Consider the following 22,511-nt stretch of genomic DNA (forward strand, 5'->3'; position numbering starts at 1 on the left):
ACACGCATTGGAGCCCTGGTCTGGGAGGATCCTACATGCCGCAGATCAGCTAGGCCCGTGAGCCACAACTACTGAGCCTGCGCGTCTGGAGCCTGTGCTCCGCACCGGGAGAGGCCGCGACAGTGACAGGCCCGCGCACCATGATGAAGAGTGGCCCCTGCTCGCCGCAACTGGAGAAAGCCCTCGCACAGAAACGAAGACCCAACACAGCCAAAAATAAATAAATAAATTTATAAAACGCACCTCATTTTAAAAAAAAAAAAATGCCATTGGTATTTTGTTAGGAATTACATTCAATCTGTAAATTGTCTTGGCTAGTAATCTTTTAACAATGTTAATTCTTCCAATCCATGAATATGGTATATCTTTCCACTTGTTAGTGTCATCTTCTATTTCTTTCATCAGTGTCTTATAGTTTGGGGAGTATAGGTCTTTTACCTCCTTGGTTCAATGTACTCCTAGCTATTTTATTCTTTTTGATGCAATTGTAAATGGGATTGTTTTCTTAATTTCTCTTTCTGATAGTCTGTTGTTAGTATATAGAAATGTAACAGATTTCTGTATATTAATTTTCTATCCTGAAACATTACTGAATTCATTTATTAGTTCTAATAGTTTTTTGGTGGTGTCTTTAGGATTTTCTATACATAGTATCATGTCACCTGAAAACAGTGACAGTTTAACTTCTTCCTTTCCAATTTAGGTTCTTTTTATTATTATATTTTTTAGTCTGGTTGCTATGGCTGGGATTTCCAATACCATGTTGACTAAGAGTGGTGACAGTGGGCATCCTTGTCTTGTTCCTGATTGTAGAAGAAATGCTTTCAGCTTTTCACTGTTGAGTATGATATTGGCTGTAATTTTGTCATGTATGGCCTTTACTATGTTGAGGTATGTTCCCTCTAACCCACTTTGTTGAGAGTTTTAATCATAAATGGATGTTGAATTTTGTCAACGGGTTTTTCTACATTATTGAGATGATCACATGATTTTTATTCTTCAATTTGTTTAATGTGGTGCCAGCAGGCTGGTGGGTAGGACTGGAAGTGATAACAGTACCTTCATCAGCATCTTCTGTGAGGAGCAAATGAACTGATGCATCAAGAGTGCTCAGTCAAGGAACCTCCCTGGTGGCACAGTGGTTAAGAATCCGCCTGCCAATGCAGGGGACACGGGTTTGAGCCCTGGTTCGGGAAGATCCCACATGCCGCAGAGCAACTAGGCCCGTGCACCACAACTACTGAGCCCGCATGCCACAACTACTGAGCCTGCACTCTAGAGCCCATGCACCACAACTATTGAGGCTGCGCTCCAGAGCCCGCGAGCCACAACTCCTGAAGCCTGGGCGCCTAGAGCCCATGCTCTGCAACAGGAGAAGCCACCGCAATGAGAAGCCTGCACACCACAATGAAGAGTAGCCCCCGCTCACCGCAACTAGAGAAAGCCCGTGCACAGCAACAAAGATCCAACACAGCCAAAAATAAATTAAAAATTTTTTTAAAATAAAATAAAATAAAAATTACCTGGGAAGGGTGGTGCTCATTTTCACAATTAGGGCACTAAAACTAAGCAGAGAATGTATTTTATTTAAGAACCTCATTTGCTTTAAAACTACCTGTTGTTTCTTTCAAGTTTATTTAGATTTCATTATAAATTCAAAGACTTAACTAGTCTAGGTGTAAGAGGATCAATTTAGCACATAATAACCTTAAAAAAAAAAAAAAATTTTAAAGGAATCAGGGACTTGCCTGGATGCCCAGCGGTTAAGACTCCACACTTACACTGCAGAAGGTACAGGGTTCGATCCCTGGACAGGGAACTAAGATCCCACGTGCCGCGTGGTGCAGCCAGAAAGTAAAAAACAAATAAATAAAAAATTGTAAAAAAGGAATCATTATGAATTCTTTTAAAACAGTTTTAAACCTTTTGATACCAGTATTCACTGCATTGGTCTGTAGGCTTTATTCACTGATACCAATTACCTGATTCAAGGAATGTGTGCAGATGATCGTTATTTATATAAAAATAACCTTCCAAATTATGTCCTAGGACCCTCTAGGAAGGCTTGAGATGCAAATGGACAGCAATCTATTTGAGATAAATGGTCGGACAATTATTTTACACCCAAAGTAGCATCTGAGCCAGAGCTACTTAGAGGGCAGGAGACAAGTTCTCTTACTCACTTATCCTTCCAGTTACCGAAGCTTCCTGAAAGCCTTTTTCTCGGAGTCAGTCCCAGTGCCTAGTGGTATCTAAGGAAACGTGACGTATGCTCCAGAACCCCAGTGCTCTGAGGGCAGAGCATCCCGACACACGGCCCCTCGGCCGCCCCTCAAGGTCTCATCAAGATGCGAGGGGACCTGTGCTGCCCACGGCTTCCTGGGCAGGAGGCAGCCTCCCGGGGTGGAGGGAACCCCCCTGTCAGAGTCCCAGCCCTGGCTGACCTCCAAACACTCCTTGTAAGGACTTCAAAGCCCTGTTTACAAGAGTCCGCCGGCCTAGACCCAGCGGCCACAGGGATCACTGGGCGTTCTCTGAAGCTCTGAGCAAAGGTGTGGACTGAATTGGGAGTCTCAGGAGATACCGCAGGTCCAGAACCCAGCCAGATCCCTCGTCAAGATCACCTTCACCATCTTTTGTTTCCTCTCCTGTTAACTGAAATACTTATCTACCCCGTAGCAAATGTGGAGGCTGATAAATGTTGTTGAACTTAACTATTAAAATACTTTAGAAACGCCTTCAATAAGACAAATGTGATTCACAAACTTGGGATGAGCCACACTGACCCCATGCGCACCGCCTCTCTCTTTCTGGTCCCCTGCTTCTCACCCAGAGTGTACTCTTCTGTTAGGGCAGGTGACGCAGCACTGACTGATGAAAAGCATCCCAGGCCATGGTTAGGATGATGCACAGCACTGCCTCCAAAATCCCTCATCATCAACACACACACACACACACACACGTGCGCACACACACACACACACACCCTCCAATAATAAGGGAGAAAAGGGCACAAATGACGTGAAGTGGAGGACAGGTCAGTACCTTCGTGAGCATGAACCACATCAATAGTCACAATTCATCCCGAGTTTCAATCTGAACCACAGGCCACAGGTGGATTAAATCACCCACATCGAGCTCCGCAAACATCACGGAAGAGGCAACAGAAAACAAAATCCTTTCTTTCTTTCTTACGCTGTCTACCCAACGCTCAACCTAGACAACTTTCTAAAAAACAGCAGGCCTTAAATACACACATTGTCAAAAAAAAACCCAAAAATACACACATTGTCTTTGCTAATAAAGAGGCAGTTCAGACAGAGAAGTTTCCCTGGCTTGGGACAAGGGCTGCTATGGCTTTGGCAGTCTCCAACTTTCCGCTTACGGCAGGGGAAATGCAAAGTCTCTCCAGAGAAAATGCCAGTTATTTAAATATATATATATCTATAGAGGAAAAGTGCTTACAGACAGTTGCAATGATTTTTCAAACAGAAATGTCATCGCTCTTATTTTGCCAAAGGGAAACTGAGAGACCTCATCGTGGGTCATATCAACGTGACCTGGTGACAAAATGCTTCAGACACCATGCTAAGTATGGAGCAGACCCCTTCTAATTTTAATTACTTGAAAGCTTAAAGTTACTAACAAAATACAATTTACAGTAACATAAGAGACACTATAGACATATAGCGCCACTAAAGACTGTATTTTCAAGATCAAATACTATCCAGTCTTCGTTTTCTGAGTAATTCCTCGGCAGATTTTGTCCCTGTCAAAATGTTTTTTATTTTCCTTCTAAATTTTAACCACCATTTCCAATCAATGATTTCTCTGTGATGTGTGAATAAATGAATTGGCATGTTTCTTTTACACTATGCTCGAGCTCATGTTTTCTCTGAGCTAAAGCTCATGTATTAGATGATGCTGTCTGACTCCAAGTCACCATGGATTCCAAAGGTCTGATAAGAAAAAAAAAGGAATGTTGCATTAGAATATTTGGTTTAATCCCAACTGAGTCCTCCTGGCTTGCCCTCTGATCATGTCCAGATTCAGCAAAGAAAACCCAGACGCAAGAAGCTGGGCTGGGGACAGAAGGGGTTTGCTTTTATTGTCATCCTACCAGGTCCTCGATAACCTCAAAAAGAGAAATCAAGGTTTATAAAAGTAAGTAGTTTTTTGGTAGTTAGTGTATTCTCCCTCCAAATTCCTTTCTTTATCAGCTAAGACAAGTACTTCTGTAATTTCAATTCGCACTTAGTTAGGGCTGTTGTTTTTTATTTTTTAATTTATTTTATTTATTTATTTATTTGGCTGCCGTTGGGTCTTCGTTGCTGCGCGCGGGCTTTCTCTAGTTGCGGCGAGCAGGGGCTACTCTTTGTTGCGGTGCACGGGCTTCTCATTGCGGTGGCTTCTCTTGTTATAGAGCACGGGCTCTAGACGTGTGGGCTTCATTAGTTGCAGCACGCAGGTTCAGTAGTTGTGGCACACGGGCTTAGTTGCTCCGTGGCATGTGGGATCTTCCCAGACCAGGGCTCGAACCCGTGTCCCCTGCCTTGGCAGGCGGATTCTTAACCACTGCGCCACCAGGGAAGCCCAGTTAGGGCTGTTTTAATATAGATAGTGTATTCTAGCATCATGAACCCAAACTAAAGACCACCACCCACCATCTCTGGCCAAATGGGTTCAGATGGGGGAGGTCAGGTGTGCCCACACATCTGCAGTAAGGTTTACTGTCCTCATTGTTCATTTCCTCAGTGCCTACCTTATTTAAAATTACTGTCATGACATCAGTGATATCTGCTTGCATTGTAACAAAGCACCAAGTTACAGCAGCCCCAGGAATTCCTTTGGCAGTGGGGAAAATCCTGGCTTTGCAGATGGAAATGAATTTGGTGGTCACATCTCAGCTCCCCAAGAAAACTTTCCACATGACAAAGTCTGCTCACAAAGGATGAGCAAACTATGTGTGTGGGCGGAGGTGCTCTCCAAGCTGGTCGCTGAGGTGTCCCAGGTCAAGACGGAGGTGAAGACCTGGAAAGGCAGGGCGTGCCAGCCAACACCCGGGCACCTGCAGCCAGCACCACCAGCCCTTCATCAGTGAGCACGTGACCATTTACACAGCAAAATGGGAAAAGCACAGTCACCATTCAGGGCACGGATCCGTCCTCCAAACAGATCTCTCTTGCTCGCGTAAAATCTAACAGAATAGTTTCCAGAGAAATCTAATTCCCCTTTCCATTGTTCAGTAAAGATTATCCAAAGCCGTAAACTGCTATTGGCTATTTTTAAAAACTATTTTTGAATACTGATTACTCATTTTCCTCTTGAAGCTGCCATCACATGACCTCCCAGGTGTGAGACAATGAATACCAGGCACAATCCTTAACAGAGAACGTCCTGAAGGAAAGAGTAAAGACCCAAAGGAATTGCAATCATCCCTCTATTTCTATCAAACTGGTGGAAAATGAGGATGCATTTCAAATGTTTATAAACTGACATCATTTCATTTGGAACTGCTTTTTAATAAAAAAGAACACTTTTCCCTGTTTTCACTCTGACCCATAATATCACAGTCATCCTAAAATAGCACCTCAGTGAAGTCCTGAAACCCGCACGTCTCATGACAAATGGTTCATCAGTGATCTGGTTCATTTTCTGCCTGAAGCAAGCAGAATAAAAAAGAACAGAACGGAATTCAGCTAAGGTCAAGCTGGGAAGATTCTTTCACAAGGAAGGAAAAATGAAAAAGAAATAAGGTGCTTAAGGGGGTATAAAGTTTTCTGAGAAAATTATAGCAGCTAAAAACAGATCATCTATAGCAAGCAAAGGTGGTTCCAAAAGCAGATTTACAATGAAATAAGCAGGGCAGGAAGATCCTGACCCAAAGCCTGGCTGTGACGAAGCTCTGGTCCACACAACCTCTCAGACCCAGTAGACTAGCGTGCACTCCTTTCTTTGACTTTATAGAAAATCACATTTAACCTCAACAGATTAATGCATCTTTGACCCTCAAACTATGTATTTCTTTGATCAAGCCACCAGAGATCTGAAACTTATTTTTATATTTTTCTCTTGGCTATTTTGATAACAGCTTATAAGGATTTATCCTGAAACATTATAAAAATCATTCACCAGCCTCAAAATGTACAGTGTCTGCTATGCACGTATTTAATACAAGGTTAAAAAATCTGCAGCAAAAGGACAAAACCACAAGTACTTATTTCATAAATGTGGAGGAATAGGGATTTTACTATAGGATTTATGTTTACTGATTTCTTAAAATATGATAGTCAGTAAAAGAAAAAATGTACTGAATACCCCCATGCCAAGTCCTGTGGGAAGCTGCAAAGACCAGTATGTTTGCCCTAAGGCTGCTGTTGATACAGGGACAGAGGGGATGCTGAGAGCATCTGCGATGACCCTCTATGGGATGCAGCCAGACGTAAGGTCTGCAGAAGGGCAGAGGGAGAAGCGATGGCTCGGGCTGATGGGGGATGGGAAAGGCTTCTCTGAGAATGAGCCAGTCCATCCAGGCTCTGAAAGGCAAGTCGTAGTGACAAGTGGAATTGCAGGAGGGAGTACCAGGTAATATGCGTTCATCTGGCAACACTGATTAGGCATCACTTCACACGAGGTCCTGGAGGACACAAGAGGCCCCAGCACTGAATGATGGAGGCTCGTCCACCCAGGCCAGCACTTCCACTGCAGAGTCTGGACAAGACTACAAATAGACCCACACTGTGCGTCTACACTGTAAAGTAATGGAAACCAAACTATTAAATAAAATATATTCTGCCACCCTCTCCTGACAAGAATACCTCCATAATCATAAGATCTTTTGAATATCATAATCATCACCTGTGCTGAGATGTTCTGATGATGGACCAGTGGTGGTGGATGACTAATAAAACGAAGACCTAGAGAACTCATAAATATATGAGAATATTACAATATGAACTCACATATTTATTCCACAAAATTTATCTCTTGCCTTCATGTCAAAAAAAATCACTAATTATGTGTTTACAATCCAGATTGTCCACATAATCTTGCTCTATTGAGAATAATGCCAAATTAAACCTCATTTCTAGAGTCACTGTAATTCTTGGAGAGATGTTTTCAGTTTGGAGAAATTTTATTCACTGAGGCAGCAGCAACTGTTACTAAAATTCTTAAAGTGATACTTAGATTCAGAAAAAAAAACCAACAGATTTTACATATAGAATTGTAAAGGCAGATTGAATATGAAAAATTATCATTATCATGGAAAATACCATGAAATATTTTAACTTCCTTCATATGAATCATTATTACAGATCTCAACATCTCTTAAAGAAATATCTAAAAAAGAGTGGATATATGTATATGTATAACAGATTCACTTTGCAACACCTGAAACTAACACAACACTGTAAGTCAACTATACTCCAATAAAAATTTTTAAAAAATAAAAAATGAAAAAGAAATATCTGGATCCTTACAATATTCCCATTATATTAAAAATTTCACTTGATTTTATCATTCTAGATAGTTTTAATTTGTTTTATTATTTTTATATTTATCTGACATATTCAGACATTCCAGCCTCAAATTCCAAAGTTACTTCTTCTATACTTAGAATCTATCCATTGTTTTCAGTAAATATTGGACACTGTCAATAAATAAACTGTCATTTTATTTGACTTAATATGTTTGGCTAAGTATTTTTAGAACATCATACCAATGTTTTTATATTGACTATTACTTCTCTTTGTTAAATACTGCCAATTTTTTGCTATTTTTCCAGAATTTTTTCAATTCTAACCATTGTATTATGTGTGCTTTTCTCTATAATAGTGATTTTTTATATTCTCTTCATAAAGAAGCCAAATGCTTCCATCACAAATAACTTCACTGACAAAAGCTGCTCTCCAAAATTAGCTCTAAAACATAGAAAAATAGTAATAAAATATAGATTGTTTGCAAACTTAAAATAAAGGTTCGTCTCTATTTCTTCTTCATCCAATGAAAAAGGTTTTTCACCATGAACCCGAATCAGCTTGTTTTCCGGAAGCAGGGCCATCCTCCGGGATCAGCTCCCAAAGGACAGCAGGGCTCCCAGTCGTGACTTTCTCCCCCGATCTGCTGGTTCTGGGAAGGCGTTTTCTTCGTCATCTCACACTGGACAGAACCGCCTTTGTGCTTCTGGGTTAGAAATTTGATGTAAATACTTTTGTCATTTATTCTCATTATTTTGATCAGTAACTCAAGCTTCATTTACTAAAGACTGTAGTTTCATAAATTTTATCAGACCTGATAAAATTGTGGATTTGATGAGAGTAATTTTCTGCTCATTTTCATTATTTTGATCAGTGGTAAAAATCTAAACAATTTGCAATGCCCAGTTGGCTTGTTTTTATTGTTTTGATCAGTAATTAAACCTGAAAAATGTGTAATGAACTCTGCAGATTTTATATGGCTCATGCATGACAGAAGCCTACTCTTTCATTATTTTCAGATTTAAAAAATTTAAGCAGATTGTTTCTAAAATCCTATTTTTCCACTGTTTTTTCCCCTTTTCTGAGCTCTATTTTTGTGTCTTCTTTTCCAGCCCTTCCTTGGCATGTACTATAATATTTCTCAATGATCTAAAGAATTTTTAAAACATAATTGTATCCAAAGGCTGTTTGAATATATATTCATAAAAATCCAAATCAAATGTAAAAACTGAATAAATTATTTTTCATATGTATTTTGACAAAACTTATTTTTCTAAAATAATCTAAACTGAGCAAGATGAAACAGTAGGAGATACCAGCCTTCATTCCCCTCACAAAAAAACAATTAGCTATTCACAATTGAAAAAAGCCTTAGGAGGGCTAAAGAATCCAATTAAGAACCTACAGCAACACAGTGGAGCAAAAGAAGGAGAAAAACTGCACAGAAAGGATTGCTGGGGAGATCAGCTCAGCAGAGACATCAGAGGCAACGAGAAACAAAGAAGAAGGGGGTCCAACAACATCAGCCAAGCAGCAGGTGCCCCTGTGGTGCCCATGGCCTGTTCTGTGGGGCCCGGGCAGCCTTTGCCCCTGGGGACCACGGCAGCTGTAGATTTCCTGCAGCTTTCCTAGCGGAGGACCCCTAGTGTTAAATGCACAGGCCCCCCGAGAGGGAGACGCTGCCATGCCCCCCGAGAGGGAGCCTCTGCTACACTGCCCCATGACCACAGCTGCCAGCAACCTCACCCAGTGCACACCAGCCCCCAAAGCCTGCTCTGCTTGCTCTGCGCTCACCTGCACCCCGGACAATGGCTCTGCACCCGTATCTCAGGCTCCCCGAGCCAGCGCTGCTGCAGGCTGGCCAGCACCCCAAACACAGGAGCTGCTGCTGGTCCACAAGTGCCCACTCTCCAGACCCCGGCTCCACGGCTACTCCATGGGCACCCACACATCCAACACCAGTGACATCACCACCATGAAGGCAACCACAAGCCGGACCAATTACCAAAAAAATCCCCTCAGCCACGACATCCCCCATGGAAGAAAAAAATATCAGGTGGTCCCAGCAGACTTTGCCACTAAAGACCCCAGCAGCCCTCAGCACCACTGTGGACACCCACAGCCTTGGTCCTCTAGAAGCCCTGCAATCTTCACCAACACTGCCCCCAGCTGACAGAGCTGCATAGAGCCTAACACAGAGGCGTCCCCAGAGCCAGAACCACTACTCCAACCCAGCCACACCCTCTCACCCACACACAGGTGAAGGTCTTTTCACACCAAAACCAGTCTGTCAAGTATGAAAGAGGTGACTGCTCCATCAAATATGCAGACATCAGAGCAAGGCTACAAGAAACATAAAAAATCTGAAAAACGTGACACATCAAAGGAGCACAACTTAAGCTACTGTCAGCTTAAAAGAGACTGTTACATTTACAAGAAGTTTCATGTAAGCCTTATGGTAACCACAAGGCAAAAAAACCTATAGTAGATACACACAAGACAAAGAAAAAGGAATCAAAGCATACCACTATGGAAAATCATCAAATCATAATGAAGAAAGCAAGAAAGGCAGAAAAAAAAGAAAAGAACCACAAAACAGCCAGAAAACAATTAACAAGATGATAACAGTGAGTCCCTACCTATCAATAATTATTTTAAATGTAAATGGATTAAATTCTCCAACCAAAAGACATAGAGTAGCTGAATGGATTTTTTTAAAAAGAGAGAGACCCAACTATAGGCTGCTACAAGAGACTTGCTTCAGCTTTAAGGACACAGGCTCAAAGTAAAGAGATGGAAAAAGATATTCCACACAAATAGAAACCAAAAGAGAGCAGGGGTAGCTATACTTATATCTGACAAAATAAACTTTAGGTCAAAAACTATAACAAGAACAGAGAAGGTCATTATATAACGATAAAGAGGTCAATTCATCAAGAGAGTATAACAATTGTAAATATATATTACCCAACATTGGTACACTCAAACACATAAAACAAATATTAACAGATCTGTAGGGAGAAATAGACAGCAATGTAACAATAATAGGGGACTTCAATACCCCATTTTTAACAATAGATAGATCATCCAGACAAAATAAATAAGGGCATATTGAACTTAGACTACACATTAGCCAAATGGACCTAACACACATATACAGAACACTTCATCCAACAACAGCAGAATACGCATTCTTCTCAAGCTCACATGGAACATTCTCCAGGATAGATCATATGTTAAGTCACAAAACAAGGCTTAACAGATTTAAGAAGATTGAAATCATATCAAGTAAATATCTTTTCTGAACCACAATGGGATGAAAGCATACATTAATAACAAAAGGAAAACTGGAAAATTCACAAATATGTGGAAATTAAATAGCACACTCCTGAACAATCAATGGGTCAAAAAGAAACCAAAAATGAAATTTTAAAAAAATCTTGAAACAAATGAAAATGTAAACACAACATAGTAAAATTTATGGGACTCAGCAAAAGCAGTTCTAAGTGGGAAGTTGATAGCCATAACACCTACGGTAAGAAAAAAGAAAGGCCTTAAATAAACAATCTAGTTTTACACTCCTAAGAACTAGAAAAAGAAGAACAAACTAAGCCCAAAGTTAGCAGAAGGAAGGAAATAACAAAAATCAGAGCAGAAATAAATGATATGGAGACTAGAAATACAGTAAAAAAGATCAATGAAATGAGGAGCTAGATTTCAGACAGGTAAAATTGACAAATCTGTAAGTAGACTAAGAAAAAAAGACAATTAAATAAAATCAGAAATTAAAGAGGAGACATAACAACTGATAGCACAAAAATACAAAGGTTCATAAGAGGCTACTATGAAAAATTATATGCCAACACACTGGATAACCTAGAAAAAATGGATAAATTTCTAGAAAAGTACAACCTACCAAGACTGGATCAAAAAAAAAATGAAAAATCTGAACATCTATAACCAGTAAGAAGATTGAGTTAGTAATCAAAAACACCCAAAAAAGAAAAGTCCAGGACCAGATGGTTTCAATGGTGAATACCATCAAACATTTAAAGACAAATTAACCTCAATCCTTCTCAAACTCTTCCAAAAATTTTAAGCTGAAGGAAAACTTCCAAACTCATTTTACAAGGCCAGCATTACTCTCAATAACAAGAATAGTACAAGAAGAGACAATCACAGGTCAATATCCCTGACAAAAAATACATGCAAAAATCCACAACAAAATACCAGCAAACTGAATTCAACAGCACATCGAAAGGATCATACACCACGATCAAGTGGGATTTATCCCTGGGATGCAAGAACGGTTCAACATACACAAATCAATAAATGTGATACACCACATTAAGAGAAAATTAAAAATCAAATGATTATCTCAATAGATGCAGAAAAAGCATTTGACAAAATTCAACATTTTTTCATGATAAAAACTCTCAACAAAGTGGGTTTAGAAAGAACATACCTCAACATAATAAAAGCCATATATAGCAAGCCCACAATTAATATCAGACTTGGTGGTGAAAGTTGAAAGCTTTTCCTCTAAGATCAGAAACAAGACAAGAGTTCCCACTGTTACCATTTCTAATCAACATAATACTGGAAGTCCTAGCCAGAGCAATTAGGTAAGAAAAAAAAATAAAAGGCATCCAAATCAGAAAGGAAGAAGTAAAATTGTTTCTGTTTGCAAATGACAATCTTAGATTTAGAAAACCCTAAAAACTCCATCAGACTAACTGAAAGAGAAATTAGGAAATCAATCCCATTGACAATTGCATCAAAAACAATAAAATACTTAGGAATAAATTTAACCAGGGAGGTAAAAAAATCTGTGTGCTGAAAACTATAAGACGATGATGAAAAAAATTGAAGACACAAACAAATGAAAAGAAACCCCATGTTCACAGATTGGAAAAATTAATATTGTTAAAATATCCATACTATCCAAAGCGATACACAGGTGCAATGCAATCTTTATTAAAACTCAATGGCATTTTTCACAAGAATAGAAAAACCTATTTATAAATCCTAAAATTCATGTGGAACCACAAAATACCCCAAAATAGACAAAGCAATCCTCAGAAAGAAGAACATAGCTGGAGAAATCACACTTTCTGAGTACAAGCTATATTACAAAGCTATAGTAATCAAAACAATATGATACTGGCATTAAAAAGACACATAGACCAATGGAACTGAATAAAGAGTCCACTATTAAACCCACACATATACAGTCAATTAATATCTGCAAGGGCACCAAGAATGCACAATGGGGAAAAGATAACCTCTTCAATTAATGGTGTTGGGAAAACTGGACAGCCACACACAAAAGAATAAAACTGGATCACTAATTTATACCACTCACAAAAATTAGCTCAACATACATTAAAGATTTAAATGTAAGAACTGAGACCTAAGTCTCCTAGAAGAAAACACAGGGGAAAAGCTCCTTAAGATTGGTCTTGGCGATTTTTTGGATCTGATCCCAAAAGCAAAGGCAACAAAAGCAAACACAGGACTATATCAAACTAGAAAAACTCTACATAGCAAAGGAAATCATCCACAAAATGAAAAAGCAACCTATAGAATGGGAGAAAATATCTGCAAATCATATATCTGATACGTGGCTAATATCCAAAATATATAAAGAACTCATACAACTCAATAGCAAAATCCCCAAATAGTCTAATTTTAAAATGGGCAAAGGACCTGAATAGACATTTTTCCAAAGAAGATATACAAATGGCCAACAGATAGATGAAAAGATGCTCAACATCACTAGTCATTAGGAAAATGTAATTCAAAACCACAATGAGATATCACCTCACGCTTGTTAGGATGGCTGTTATCAAACAGACAAGAGATGACAAATGTTGGCAAGCATGTGGGAAAAAGAGAACCCGTGTGCACTGTTGGTGGAATGTAAACTGGTGCAGTCACTCTGAAAAACAGTATGGAGGTTCCTCAAAAAAATGAAAAATAGAACTACCATATGATCCAGCCATCCCACTTCTGTGTATATCTCCAAAGGAAACAAAATCAGGATCTCAAAGAGATTACCTGCACTCCCAGGTCCACTGCAGCACTGTTCACAATAGCCAAGATACTGGCAACGTGGATGACCTGGAGGGCTTCATGCTAAGTGAAATAAGCCCAATAGAGAAAGATAAACACTGTGTGGTATCACTTATATGCGGAACCCTAAAATTAAAGTTGAACTCACAGAATCAGAGAATAAAACGGTAGTTGCCAGAGGCTTGGGAGTGGGGGAAATGGGGAGATGTTGGTCAAAATGTACAAACTTTCAGTTAAAAGAGGTTCTGAGGATCTAATGTATACCATGGTAACTATAGTATTGTCGATGTGAAATCTGCTGAGAGAGTACAGTTAAAGCATTCTCACAAAAACAAAACAAAACAAAGAGTAACTATGTGAGGTGATGATGTGTTATTTAACTTGGTTGTGGTAATCATTTTATAATGTATACACAGATCAAATCATCACATTGTACATTTTAAATATATACAATTTTGTCAATTATACTCAATAAAGCTGGAAAAATAAAAAATATAATAATCTAAACTAGTTAAATGCAAATGCAAATCATAACCTATCAAATTTTAAATCAAATGTATTAAAATTAAATCTTTACTTATAAAAATATAATTAAACCTCATTAAATATTTTTACAAAAGTAAATCTATTTGTAATTAAGCATTCCAAGTTTATACAGTTACCAGCGTAAAGAGTCTGTTATCACACTTCACACACATTACGTCTAGACATACAGATATACAAATGTAGAGTGTGTGAATTCAAGAGGAAGATGCAAATCCCTTGTTAACTTATGAGTACATCCAGTCCAGGGATGGATTCATGAAGAGAATCAAGGAAACGGATGATCAATGAGATTGGGAAATTGATTATGCGAGAGTGAGAATGGCTGTCATGCTATTGTGAATGGAGGGATGTGACAAGATAGAGTATTTGTGTTCTCTCCTACCTACATGTTCCTACAGCTCAAATCGCCTCTCTGCTCCAGGGTCAGCACCAGTATCTCCCACAAGTCCCGGCAGCCTTTGGAGAGGTAACATCCCCTTTTGTTTTGAGGCATTAGGGCAGGAGGTGAGGAGAAGCATCTTCTGGGACCACATGGTGATGGCCACGAGAGCAGACGATCGGGTTCTGGGTGCACCCTGCCAGCACCGAGCCCTGGCTCCCAGGGACAGAGGCCCAGGGGCTGCTCGCCTGCCCAGGCTTGGCTGAAGGAGGTTCTCCTCTACTCGCCTCCTCTACTCGACGTCTTGAGACACTCTCCTTCCAGCCACGAAGCCCCACTGCCCTTCTTTCAGCTTCTCTAAGAGCCAAACTCTTCTTAGCCTTAGACTTCACTCCTCTGCTTGGAAGTTCTTTGAATGGCTGTCTCCTCATTCTGTAGGTTTCAACTTAAACCCCCTTCTCAGGCAGGCCAGCCCTGATGCTTCTAAGTAAGCTCTCCCTACGCCCACCTCCGCTGGCAATGTTCCATCCATGCACAGTTTTCTACATAGGACATCTCAGAATTTGCACTCTATATATTTGGGGGGTTGGGGTTTTTTTTCTTTATTATCTATGTTCCCATTTTTGGTATAAGAGCCAGAGGGAAGGACCAAGAAGCAAAATATAGCTTTTTTTTTTTTTTAGCTATTAGTATAAAATAGGCACTCCATGAATATTTGTAGGAAGGAGAGAGGGAAAGAGACTAGAAAATTCTCTGTAGGCAGGAATTATTTATAGATCAATTCTCCACTTAAAAATACTGCTAAAGGGACTTTCCTGGTGGCACAGTGGTTAGGAATCCACCTGCCAATGCAGGGGACATGGGTTCGAGCCCTGGTCCGGGAAGATCCCACATGCCGCGGAGCAACGAAGCCCGTGCGCCACAGCTACTGAGCCTGCGCTCTAGAGCCCGCGAGCCACAACTACTGAGCCTGCGTGCCACAACTACTGAAGCCCGTGTGCCTAGAGCCCTGCTCCGCAACAAGAGAAGCCACCGCAGTGAGAAGCCCGCGCACCGCAACGAAGAGTAGCCCCCGCTCGCCGCAACTAGAGAAAGCCTGCGCGCAGCAACAAAGACCCAACGCAGCCAAAAATAAATTAATTAATTAAAAAAAAAAACATTGATGAAAGAAATCAAAGATGACACCAACAGATGGAGAGATATACCATGTTCTTGGATTGGAAGAATCAATATCATGTTTTCGTTTTTCTTGGACCAGAATTGCTGGGTCATACGGTAATTCTACGTTTAAGGTTTTGAGGAATTGCCAAGCTGTCCTCCAACGGGCTCTGCTTCACAATTCCGTCAGCAGTGTTTCTCCACATCCTTGCTGACACATGTTATCATCTGTCATTTTTATTTTGCCATTCTCAAGAGTTAAAGTTGTAGCTCATTCTGGCTTTGATTTGCATTTCATTAATTACTAATGATGTTGAGCACCTCCGGATGGGCTTTATTGGTCATTTGTGTACCTTCTTTTAAAAAACAGCTCTTCAAATACTTCACTCAATTTTGACTGGGTTATCTGGTTTTTTAAATTGTTGAGGTAAAAGGGTTCTCATATATGATTTGAAATTTTTCTCCCATTCTGTCTTATTACTTTTTTGATGGTGTCCTTTGAAGTGCAGAAGTTGTTGATTTTGATGAAGAACAATTTATCTATTTTTTCTTTTGTCATTGTGCTTTTGGTGCACAGTATCCAAGCATCCATTGCCGAACCCAAGACTACGAAAGGATGTGGTGGAGGACGGGGACCCTTGGGGGAGACCAGACGCCCCTGGGGCAGACCTGGCCAGTCCTCCAAGGTCCCTTCCAGCCTGCATTCTGCCCTGGGGCTCCTCTTGGAAGTCAGGTGTAACAGAGCACTTTGCTATAGTTTTACCTGATTGGTTACCTTTATTTACCATTCGTCAAATTCAACTTTCTGCTAAGAAACAGAGTATCTTGAAACTTTCACATTGAAAAGTCCTTCCAATAATCGTATACCATTTACACAATTTCCAGCAGCGGTCCACTTTTTTTTTTTTTTTTTTTTAATTTTTATTTCTGGCTGCATTGGGTCCTCGTTGCTGCGTGCAGGCTTTCTCTAGTTGCGACGAGCGGGGGCTACTCTTCGTTGTGGTGTGCGGGCTTCTCATTGCGGTGGCTTCTCTTGTTATGGAGCACGGGCTCTAGGCATGCAGGCTTCTGTAGTTGCGGTGCCTGGGCTCAGTAGTTGTGGCTCACGGGCTCTAGAGCGCAGGCTCAGTAGTCGTGGCACACGGGCTTAGTTGCTCCGCGGCATGTGGGATCTTCCCAGGCCAGGGCTCGAACCCACGTCCCCTGCATTGGCAGGCGGATTCTTAACCACTGCACCACCAGGGAAGTCCCGAGAGTTTCAAAATGGTAGTAGAATATTTGGTAAACGATATGTGCTTTGATATCTTTATAGATGGAATCAAATTAAACTTGAGGAAGGGAATAGCTTTGCATTTTTCTAATCTTAAAGCCCTGATTAACCATAATCTTTAAATATAGTGAAGTTTTTAATCTATGGTTAAGAAAAATATTTTCTACATTAAGGTTAAAATTCTAAAAGCATGGAAAGAAAAAAAATCAAGGAAAGTATCAATATAACAAGACTACAAATTAACACTTACTAGCACTTTGGCCATTTATAGTGTTAAATGTGTTCTTTACACTGTTTCCACTGTTATGTGACAAAACACATATATTTAAATGTGCTTTAACAAAAACTCAATTCTGCTGTTAGGGAGAAACTGAGCCAGGCCCCACATGCCTTTGCTTTCACAGGCTGATCTGCCTTTTCTTTTTCAGAATTTTTATCTTAGTTAGTTGTGGTCCTTCATGATATTGCTTGCATGAAAATGTAATCCTATGTCAAGGTTTTTTGGCCCCAAAGAAGTAGAGGACCAATCTGTACAGACTCTGCATATATCTCTCTCGGCTTTCATACCATGTCTCCAAAGGGGTCAAAAACTGAAGGTTCTGGGCTGAAAGCAACCTGCAAATACACGTGGTCGGGTCTTTCACTTTGAAAAACTGTAATTAGCTGCAAATATTTAAAAGTCAGGGGGACTTCCCTGGTGGTCCAGTGGGTAAGACTCTGCGCTCTCAATGCAGGGGGCCCAGGTTCGATCCCTGGTCAGGGAACTAGATCCCGCACGCAGAAACGAAGATGCCGGGTGCCGCAATCAAGACTTGGCGCAGCCAAATAAATAAACAAATGTTTCTTTAAATGAATAAATAAATAAAAATAAAAGTCAGGGAGGGAACTTCCTGGCGGTCCAGTGGTTAGGACTCCATGCTTTCACTGCCTAGGGCCCAGGTTCCATCCCTGGTTGGGGAACTAACATACCTGCAAGCCGTGTCGCTTGGCCAAAAATTTTTTTTTAAAATAAAAATCAGGGAATTTCACTTTTGACTTCCATATTTTCTTGAAAAATACAGCCAGCTCATTATCAGTGGGCCCCAAGCCCTGAGGGCAGCACCCACTCGGGAGCTGGCTGGCCCCGGGCTGCCCCCCCTCCCCAGGACTCCAGCTGCAGGTCAGTCGCTGCCCATCACTCTACTCAGGGCAGGTCGTCTTTCGCCCCCCCTGCTCCCCTCAGAGGACCCTGCCAGCCAGCTTCCTGTAGGTATGTGAGTCCGAAGCTCGTGCCCTGAGCCGTAAACAGTAGTCACAGCGAACCCTTCCATAGTGCTGGGCAGAGCCAGATCCTCTCCTAAGCGTGTAACGCGCACGAGCTTCTGTCACCTGAGAATAACCCCAGGGGGCGAACACCACTAGCATCCCCATTTTACAGACTAAGAAACCGAGACCCCAGGAAGCTGGGAACTCGCAGAGGGCCCGGCTGGAGACCTGAGGGTCCAGCCACTGGGTGTCATTCTCCAGCCGAAGAAGGTTCTGCACAGCTGCAAGGACAACGCCCTCTCCCTTCCGCTCAGGGCCTCCAGGAGAGGGTGTCCGGCGCGGGCCGACCGCCGACCTTGGCACCTGACGGACAGGCCGCCCTGCGCCCGGCGCTGGGGCTTCTGCAGAAACTGACGTCGCAACACGACACAGGCAAGGTTCAAGGCCAAAGGCCCCGCTCGCCCTGCCCTCTGGCCGCCGCACGCGCAGGGGCCCCGGGCTCAAGAATGCGTCTTGTGAGTTTTTACAGTAAGACTGTTTTTCGTATTCACGAGCACATAAAATTAAGAAGATGCTTAATAAAAATTACTCTGGGCCGAATATAAGTGGGCTTATGTGCAACGACCAGCCACCAGCTTCAACTTTCATGACCCAGCTAGATCCTCATTTCACGATTATGACGAAAAATGAGCCGGCGCTGCTCGTCCTACCTCTTGCTCAAAATTCCCGGCGTCTCACTCGGGCCACTTCCCTCCGCCCAGGGATGCACACGAACGGGGCAGGCGGCTCTCTCCCGCGCGCACCCGCCACGACCGGCAGACACTTGACCGGGGACGCTGAGCCCTTCCAACCGGCTCGTCCTAGAGGCACTTCTCCTCTTCTCCTCTTGGGGCGTAAAGCCCGAGCACCACGATGAGAAGGGTGCGCGCTCCACACACACTGTGCGACCCGAAGGGCAGCTCAGTGATGCGGTTTCTCTCCCCACACGGAAGGCGAGGACGGCGGATGAGCACCCAGGCCCATCTGCCCGCCCACTCCGGCGTGGTCTCCCGGGCGCCGACCTGCCTGCTCGCCCGGGCCCCCGCCCCGCGCTCCCGGCTGCTCTGGGGACCCGAGAGCATCGCCCACCGCAGGGCGCGGGGAGGCCCAGCCGGGAGCGGGGACACGCGGCGTGGGCGGCTGCTTCACCCAATTCAGAGTAGGGAAGATTTGGGGGTGGGGGGGCGACGATAAAGGGGCTAACCTGGGACTCTACGCAGGCAAATTACCCAAGGAATGAAGATGGGAATTCTCCGTGGTAAGTTCTGGAAGATGCTAGAAGGAGACCCGTTCCTTTCACCGCTTCAGGGCTCGCGCTTTCCAGTCTAAGCGCGGAAGCCTGGGGTTGCGGGCAAGTGAGGACCCTGCTCCGACGACCCGAGCGGGGGCGGCACCTGAGGGGACAGAGGCGCGGCCTCGACGGGCGGGCGGGCGGGGCGGGGCGGGGCGGGGCGGGGGCGCACGCCGCGGGGGCGGGGAGGAGCGCGCGGGGCGGGCCAGGAGGCGGGGCGGGGAGCGCGGGGGCGGGTCAGGAGGCGGGGCGAGCCAGGAGGCGGGGCGAGCCAGGAGGCGGGGCGGGTCAGGAGGCGGGGCGGGGCGGGTCAGGAGGCGGGGCGGGGCGGGGCGGGTCAGGAGGCGGGTCAGGAGGCGGGGCGGGTCAGGAGGCGGGGCGGGGCGGGTCAGGAGGCGGGGCGGGGCGGGGCGGGTCAGGAGGCGGGTCAGGAGGCGGGGCGGGTCAGGAGGCGGGGCGGGGCGGGGCGGGGCGGGGTGCGCCGCGGGGGCGAGGACCCGTCCGCGCCAAAGCCGCCCGGCAAAGGCACCTCCTCTTGGCGCGTCGCTCCACCGTTTCCGTGAGCCCAGCCTCTCAGCCCCCGGCCGGGCTTCGGCAGCTCACGTTGATTAATTATTGCATCCACGCAGGACAGCTTGTCTTCTTTTTATCTGGTAACACTTCCAAACCCTGAAGGGCGGGCGCAGTAATAACTGGCTGACCCAGGGGCACATACTCCCTACTCCGAACTGTATATTCCACTCCTGAAACCCAAAGCGCTGCACTAATACGAGATTCCCACCAGCTGCTTCTGGTTTCTTCCTTTAACACTGAGTGTTCAGCGCCCGCGCCCGGCCCTGGAGCAGACGCACCCACGGTCACGCGTGTGAGCACGTGAAGTGGCACCGATGAGCCTCCAGGACCCGCCGCCCCGGCAGCTGCAGACCCGCCTCTCACCCGCTCGGTGCCCGGGGGCGGGCGGCCCTCTCCCGGCGACACCGCCGGAAACAGAAGACTTCTGCCACAAGTATGTCTTGCAGTTCAACGTGTACTTTTTGGCCACTCTGTAAGCAGGTATTTAAGGTTTTGGTTTTATCTTTAAAGACCGAAACTTTCAAACAAATCTCATCCCTAAAATAGAACTTTAAAAAATGCAAAACAGAAAAACAAAGTGAAACTTGGATGGTTAATTTAGGCAGCAACTCCAGATGACCAGGCTGGGAGACAGAGGTAGTGAGTGGAGAACGTTTTGTCAAATTTTATCAACCTTATGAATATAAAGAAGAAACAAATTCATTCTCCTTCTCTCAGTAACTCTTCCGTCCCTTTACATTCTACTGTAGGTGAATACCGCCCTCTTTTGGCAGAATGTTGCAACTTTTAAATATGTGGGGTTTGGGGTTTTTTTAATACAAAAATCTGAAGAAAAAACTCAATCTCCATGAACAAGAATGATTTTAAAATAAACTTGAACTATGCTTGGCATCGTTCGTGTGTCTTTTACTGTCTATATCAATAAACGAAAAAGCCAGCTTCGTCCTTTCAGGCCCACCGCTAACAATGCCGATGCTCTTGGTGATGCTTGCAATTTGGAGAACTTGGACAAGACATGCGCGTTTGTGCGTCGTTTTCAGTTCAAAATATTCAATATAATAAATATTACATTGTATTCGTAGGGCATTTTTCTGGAAGGAAAGACTAAAAACTTTCTACTTTTAGAAACCTAAGCTGACAGTCAATGAAAAAAAAACCCCTACTGTTAACTTCCATGAGTATAAGGCTAAGAACTGCAAGGCCCAGAGGAGCACATGAATGCCAGCCTCGTCGTGGCTGTGGGACCTTTCCTTGCAGGCCTTAGGAAACTCCAGCAGAAAACTGTGTCTGCTAGATAAAGCATTAGAAACATTTTTTTTAAAAAGGCATCAGTGTGCTGAGTGAGCAAGTTAGTAAGACATATACAAGGGTCCAAAAACAAAGTGAAAAGGGAAGCCAGCAAGGTAAGTAAACACTGGAGTCTTGTTCAGCTGGAGTATTTGCTTAACTTAGTGACATTAACTTCAGATTTGGGGCAGCAAGCCTACAGGAAGAAGGGAAAAGCCCTTTCCTAAATGGGGAGGGCTTCATTGGAATCTCCACGTCCCCATCAAGTTCATTCAAGAGAACTAGAAATAATCCACTTTATCCCCTCCTTCCCCCAAAGAATGCAAAGAAAACTGCCTATTTCAAAACTTGCTATGAGGAGGAAGGGAGTAAAATCTCCCCGAAGATGTAACGTCCCCAGGTTAGCTTTCCTGTGGATGTTCAGGCCCCTCTCCCTGAGTGGTGTGAAACCCTTAAACCCAGGACTTAGTTTAAAGAGGCCGTGAGCCAGCAGTGCTTCTGGCAAAGACCAGTCGGCCTCTAATAAACTCTCACAGATAGAGTTCCACAAGCTCAGTCAAAGCCCGCAAAGCACAAGAGCAACGGGGTCGTCACAGCTAGCCCTCAGAGACCTCCTGAGCAGAAGCCCACCGTGGAGTTCAGATACTGGAATCAGATATGGAATAGAAACTAGGTTCAGTGTGCTCACCGAATTCAACGTAGTAATAAAGAGCAGGAAATTATTTTTAAAAAAAAAAATTTTTAAAGCAGAACTAGAAAATTCAACAGACATTAAAACTCAGTTTAAGGGTTTAACAGCAGACTTAAAGCAAGTGAAGACAGAATTAGTGGTTGGAAGATATATTTGAATAAATTATTTAGAATCCAATGCTGAGAGGCAAAATGTTGAGGCAATGTCTGTAAGAAAAGAAAATGGCCAAGAATTTCCAGAGCTGATCAAAGAGGCCAATCCACACACCTATAAAACAAATACCAGGTAGGATTAAAGATAAAAATTAACACCTAGCACATTATACGAAACTACAGAAAATCAACAATGCCAAGACAAGAGTATTAACAAGGTCAAGACAAAACTGTAAAAACAGAGATAAAAGATAACCTTCTAAGAAATGGCTATCAGTGGACTTCTCAACAGCTACAATGAAAGCCAGAATGTAGAGAAGTAACTCC

The 22,511-nt window shown here is 43.1% G+C and overlaps 1 long non-coding RNA gene across 3 annotated transcripts in view; it reads right to left on the minus strand.

The window, feature by feature from the left end:
* Nucleotides 1-19,584, minus strand: part of LOC133077133 (uncharacterized) — a 308,335-nt gene extending 288,751 nt beyond the window's left edge. For 2 of the 3 annotated variants that reach the window (XR_009697668.1, XR_009697666.1), the window contains exon 1: nucleotides 18,862-19,087. This is a non-coding gene — a long non-coding RNA (uncharacterized LOC133077133). Of the gene's footprint in view, nucleotides 1-18,861; nucleotides 19,088-19,394 lie in introns of those variants that run through there. The other variant, XR_009697667.1, reaches the window with a different exon arrangement.
* Nucleotides 19,585-22,511: the final 2,927 nt, after the last annotated feature.

This window comes from Eubalaena glacialis, chromosome 17 (genome assembly GCF_028564815.1).
Source record: "Eubalaena glacialis isolate mEubGla1 chromosome 17, mEubGla1.1.hap2.+ XY, whole genome shotgun sequence".
NCBI classification, from domain to species: Eukaryota; Metazoa; Chordata; class Mammalia; order Artiodactyla; family Balaenidae; genus Eubalaena; species Eubalaena glacialis.